This window comes from Leucoraja erinacea, unplaced genomic scaffold, assembly GCF_028641065.1.
Source record: "Leucoraja erinacea ecotype New England unplaced genomic scaffold, Leri_hhj_1 Leri_1287S, whole genome shotgun sequence".
Classification (NCBI taxonomy): domain Eukaryota; kingdom Metazoa; phylum Chordata; class Chondrichthyes; order Rajiformes; family Rajidae; genus Leucoraja; species Leucoraja erinaceus.
In genome coordinates this window covers 30,557-37,025 of record NW_026575547.1, presented here as the reverse complement: position 1 = coordinate 37,025, position 6,469 = coordinate 30,557, and positions in this window count along the sequence as shown.

The window sequence follows — 6,469 nt, the reverse complement described above, 5'->3', positions numbered from 1 at the left end:
TCATGGTACACCAGTCATTGAAAGTAGGCATGCAGGTGCAGCAGGCCGTGAAGAAAGCGAATGGTATGTTAGCTTTCATAGCAAAAGGATTTGAGTATAGGAGCAGGGAGGTTCTACTGCAGTTGTACAGGGTCTTGGTGAGACCACACATAGAGTATTACGTACAGTTTTGGTCTCCAAATCTGAGGAAGGACATACTTGCCATAGAGGGAGTGCAGAGAAGGTTCACCAGACTGATTCCTGGGATGTCAGGACTGTCTTATTAAGAAAGACTGGATAGACTTGGTTTATACTCTCTAGAATTTAGGAGATTGAGAGGGGATCTTATAGAAATTTACAAACGTCTTAAGGGGTTGGACAGGCTAGATGCAGGAAGATTGCTTCCGATGTTGGGGACGTCCAGGACAAGGGGTCACAGCTTAAGGATAATGGGGAAATCCTTTAAAACCGAGATAAGAAGAACTTTTTTCACACAGAGAGTGGTGAATCTCTGGAACTCTCTGCCACAGAGGGTAGTCGAGGCCAGTTCATTGGCTATATTTAAGAGGGAGTTAGATGTGGCCCTTGTGGCTAAGGGGATCAGAGGGTAGGGGGAGAAGGCAGGTACAGGATACTGAGTTGGATGATCAGCCATGATCATATTGAATAGCGGTGCAGGCTCGAAGGGCCGAATGGCCTACTCCTGCACCTAATTTCTATGTTTCTATAGAATATATATAGAATAATAGAAATAAATAAACAGATAAAGTGCAATAGGTTGTTATAGTTCAGAGTTTGTTTGAAGTTGAGTTTAATCAAGTCAAGTTCATTCGTCACATACGCAGTGAAATGAAAAGTGGCAATGCTCGCGGACTTTGTGCAAAAAGACAAACAAACAAACAAACAAACAAACAAACAAACAACCAAACAAACTACAAACAGAATGGAACAGACTCACATATTATTTTACATATTAAATTTTGTGGGCGGAAGGAAAAAGGGGAAAAAAAGCAGCACTTTAAAAAAAAAAGCAGTAGAATGGTTCAGTAAAAGTTATTCCCTGGTGAGATAGGAGTTTACAGTCCTAATGGCCTATGGGAAGAAATTCCTTCTCAACATCTCCGTTCTCACAGCATGGCAACTGAGGCATTTGCCTGACCGTAGCTGCTGCAACAGTCCGTTGCAGGGGTGGAAGGGGTCTCCCATGATTTTATAGGCTCTCGAGTTGCACCTCCTGATGTACTGTATAGTTCCTGCAGGGGAACGAGTGAAGTACCCACAGTGGGCTCTGCAGAGCCTTCTTGTCCTTTCAATTTTCCACACATAGACTGGGAAACACATTCTGTAAATGGGCTGGATTGTTTGGAGTTTGTAAAATGTGTGCAGGATAGTTTTTTGCAGCAATACATAGAGGTACCTACAAGCAGAGGGGCAGTGCTGGACCTCCTGTTAGGAAATGAGACAGGTCAGGTGGCGGAGGTATGCGTTGGGGAGCACTTCGGGTCCAGTGATCACAATACCATTAGGGTTTCTACAGTTATATTAATAGCAAAAGGATAACGAGGGATACAATTGTTCCATTAGAGAGACAGAGTGGACAGCTATCTGCAGAGCCAAAATAGATGGGGGAGATATTGAACAATTTATTTTCTTCGGTATTCACCAAGGAGAAGGATATTGAATTATGTGAGGTAAGGGAAACGAGTAGAGTAGGTATGGATACTATGAGATTCAAAGAAAAAGAAGTACTGACACTTTTGAGAAATATAAAAGTGGATAAGTCTCCAGGTCCTGACAGGATATTCCCTAGGACGTTGAGGGAAGTTAGTGTAGAAATAGCAGGGGCTATGACAGAAATATTTCAAATGTCATTAGACACGGGAATAGTGCCCGAAGATTGGCGTACTGCGCATGTTGTTCCAATGTTTAAAAATTGTTCTAAGAGTAAACCTAGCAATTCTAGACCTGTTAGTTTGACTTCAGTGGTGGGAACATTAATGGAAAAGATACTTAGAGATAATATATAAGCATGTGGATAAACAGGGTCTGATTAGGAACAGTCAACATGGATTTGTGCCTGGAAGGTCATGTTTGACTAATCTTCTGGAATTTTTTGAATGGGTTACTAGGGAAATTGATGAGGGTAAAGCAGTGGATGTTGTGTATATGGACTTTAGTAAGGCACTTGACAAGGTTCCTCGTGGAAGGTTGGTTAAGAAGGTTCAATTGTTGGGTATAAATGCAGCAGCAGCAAAATGGATTCAACAGTGGCTGAATGGGAGAAGCCAGAGGGTAATGGTGGATGGCTGTTTATCGGGTTGGAGGCAGGTTACTAGTGGGGTGCCTCAGGGATCTGTGTTGGGTCCACTGTTGTTTGTCATGTACATCAATGATCTGGATGAAGGTGTGGTAAATTGGATTAGTAAGTATGCAGATGATACCAAGATAGGGGGTGTTGTGGATAATAAAGTAGATTTCCAATGTCTACAGAGTGATTTAGGCCATTTGGAAGAATGGGGGGAAAGATGGCAGATGGAGTTTAATGCTGATAAATGTGAGTTGCTACATCTTGGCAGGCCAAATCAAAATAGGAAGTACATGGTAAATGGTAGCGAATTGCGGAATGCAGTTGAACAGAGGGATCTAGGAATAATTGTACATAGTTCCCTGAAGGCGGAATCTCATATAGATAGGGTGGTAAAGAAAGCTTTTGGTATGCTAGCCTTTATAAATCAGAGCATTGAGTACAGAAGCTGGGATGTAATGTTGAAATTGTACAAGGCATTGGTGAGACCAATTCTGGAGTATGGTGTACAATTTTGGTCGCCCAATTATTGGAAGGAAGTCAACAAAATAGAGAGAGTACAGAGGAGATTTACTAGAATATTGCCTGGGTTTCAACAACTTAGTTACAGAGAAAGGTTGAATAAGTTAGGTCTTTATTCTCTGGAGCGCAGAAGGTTAAGGGGGGACTTGATAGAGGTCTTTAAAATGATGAGAGGGATAGACAGAGTTGACATGAACAAGTTTTTCCCACTGAGAGTAGGGAAGATTCAAACAAGCGAACATGACTTCAGAATTGAGGGACAGAAATTTAGGGGTAACATGAGGAGGAACTTCTTTACTCAGAGAGTGGTAGCTGTGTGGAATGAGCTTCCAGTGGTAGTGGGGGAGGCAGGTTCGATTTTATCATTTAAAAATAAATTGGATAGGTATATGGATGTGAAAGGAATGGAGGGTTATGGAGGAAATAATTGTTCGGCACGAACTTGTAGGGCCGAGAGGGCCTGTTTCCGTGCTGTAATTGTTATATGGTTATATGGTTATATGGTCCTGGGCAGAGGAATTCCCAAACCAGATGGTAATATTTCCGGACAAGATGCTTTCCACAGCCGCTGATTTCCACAGACGCTGAGTAGAAGCACTGGAGGATCTTCGGAGACACTCTGAATTTCCACATTTCCTAATAGTCTGATGTCTGTGGGGAAGTAGCTATTCCTGAACCTGGATGTTGCAGATTTCAGGCTCATGTACCTTCTACCTGATGGCAGCGGGGAGATGAGTGTGTGGCCAGGATGGTGTGGATCTTAGATAATGCTGGCATCCTTTTTGAGACAGCAACGCTTAGATTTTTGACCAATTTTTCCATCATTAATAGTTGTGACAAATGGCAGATCGACTGGAATTATATGGATGAATCGAATGGATTCTAACACTAATTGTTTCAAAAAGCTGTTGTTATCATTCACGGGCACTTAAAAGGGGAAATTTTAAGAGTACAGAATCTTTATGTTCCTGTTCGGTTGAAAGGAAACAGTAAACATTTGAAAGAGCCCTGGTTTTCAAGGGAAATTGGACATCTTGTTCGGAAAAAGAGGGAGATCTACAATAATTATAGGCAGCATGAAGTAAATGAGGTGCTTGAGGAGTATAAGGAATGTAAAAAGAATCTTAAGAAAGAAATTAGAAAAGCTAAAAGAAGATATGAGGTTGCTTTGGCAAGTAAGGTGAAAGTCAATCCAAAGGGTTTCTACAGCTATATTAATAGCAAAAGGATAAGGAGGGATAAAATGGGTCCATTGGAGAGACAGAGTGGACAGCTATCTGCAGAGCCAAAAGAGATGGGGGAGATATTGAACAATTTTTTTTCTTCGGTATTCACCAAGGAGAAAGATATTGGGATATGTGAGGTAAGGGAAACTAGTAGAGTAGCAATGGATACTATGAGGTTCAAAGTAAAAGAAGTACTGACACTTTTGAAAAATATAAAAGTGGATAAGTCTCCAGGTCCTGACAGGATATTCCCTAGGACATTGAGGGAAGTTAGTGTAGAAATAGCCGGGGCTATGACAGAAATATTTCAAATGTCATTAGAAACGGGAATAGTCCCCGAGGATTGGCGTACTGCGCATGTTGTTCCATTGTTTAAAAAGGGTTCTAAGAGTAAACCTAGCAATTATAGACCTGTTAGTTTGACTTCAGTGGTGGGCAAATTAATGGAAAAGATACTTAGAGACAATATATATAAGCATCTAGATAAACAGGGTCTGATTAGGAACAGTCAACATGGATTTGTGCCTGGAAGGTCATGTTTGACTAATCTTCTTGAATTTTTTGAAGAGGTTACTAGGGAAATTGACGAGTGTAAAGCAGTGGATGTTGTCTATATGGACTTTAGTAAGGCCTTTGACAAGGTTCCTCATGGAAGGTTGGTTAAGAAGGTTCAACTGTTGGGTATAAATGCAGGAATAGCAAGATAGTGGCTGAATGGGAGAAGCCAGAGGGTAATGGTGGATGGCTGTTTATCGGGTTGGAGGCAGGTGACTAGTGGGGTGCCTCAGGGATCTGTGTTGGGTCCTTTGTTGTTTGTCATGTACATCAATGATCTGGATGAAGGTGTGGTAAATTGGATTAGTAAGTATGCAGATGATACCAAGATAGGGGGTGTTGTGGATAATGAAGAGGATTTTCCAAAGTCTACAGAGTGATTTAGGCCATTTGGAAAAAATGGGCTGAAAGATGGCAGATGGAGTTTAATGCTGATAAATGTGAGGTGCTACACCTTTGCAGGACAAATCAAAATAGGACGTACATGGTAAATGGTAGGGAATTGAAGAATACAGTTGAACAGAGGGATCTGGGTATAACCGTGCATAGTTCCTTGATGGTGGAATCTCATATAGATAGGGTGGTAAAGAAAGCTTTTGGTACGCTAGCCTTTATAAATCAGAGCATTGAGTATAGAAGCTGGGATGTAATGTTAAAATTGTACAAGGCATTGGTGAGGCCAAATCTGGAGTATGGTGTACAATTTTGGTCGCCAAATTATAGGAAGGATGTCAACAAAATAGAGAGAGTACAGAGGAGATTTACTAGAATGTTGCCTGGGTTTCAGCAACTAAGTTACAGAGAAAGGTTGAACAAGTTAGGGCTTTATTCTTTGGAGCGCAGAAGGTTAAGGGGGGACCTGATAGAGGTCTTTAAAATGATGAGAGGGATAGACAGAGTTGATGTGGACAAGCTTTTCCCTTTGAGAATAGGGAAGATTCAAACAAGAGGACATGACTTCAGAATTAAGGGACAGAAGTTTAGGGGTAATTTGAGGGGGAACTTCTTTACGCAGAGAGTGGTGGCGGTGTGGAATGAGCTCCCAGTGGAAGTGGTGGAGGCAGGTTCATTGGTATCATTTAAAAATAAATTGGATAGGCATATGGATGAGAAGGGAATGGAGGATTATGGTACGAGTGCAGGCAGGTGGGACTAAGGGGAAAAAATTTGTTCCGCATGGACTTGTAGGGCCGAGATGGCCTGTTTCCGTGCTGTAATTGTTATATTGTTATATGGTTATATGGGCTGTGTCCACTTTAACCCCACGGTGACAGTTTTTGTCCACCGGCATTGTCCACGACCAGCCGTTGCCACAGTTGGGTCCTGCATGTCAGCAGGAAAGGTCTCAAGATTTACAACGTGTGCATAACTGGGACCAAGGGATTGAAAATTATTATCAGCAGCTGCTGAGATTACTCGAGGAAGTTTTGTTTTGAATTTTGAGAAATACTCATTGTTCAACAAAGATCTATTTCCTTGCAGACGCATTATTGAAACGTTAATCTAGAGACACGATTGAGCAGCTGCAGAAAATTACACCATGGAAGGTGTTCCGATCAACTCGCAATGATGTTTCCCCATAGTGTTTCTGTTCCTACCTGGCACTGACCTCACGATTCCGATTCAAGCGAAACCGAGTGATTGAGTTTTATAGGTCCTAACAATGAGTGAACATACCCCGACTGAAGTTCAGCTCAATACACAGTGATAAAGCTGGACTTCAGCCTCATCAGCAAACACATCCACACCCTGATCGCTGACGCTGGTACTGAATTACACAAAGACTCATCCACTACATTGCTTTACCACCTCAGACAGCTGAGGAAATACAGAGTCTCTCTGAGGATCCTTCAGTGTTTCTACTCTGGGGCAGTAGAAAACA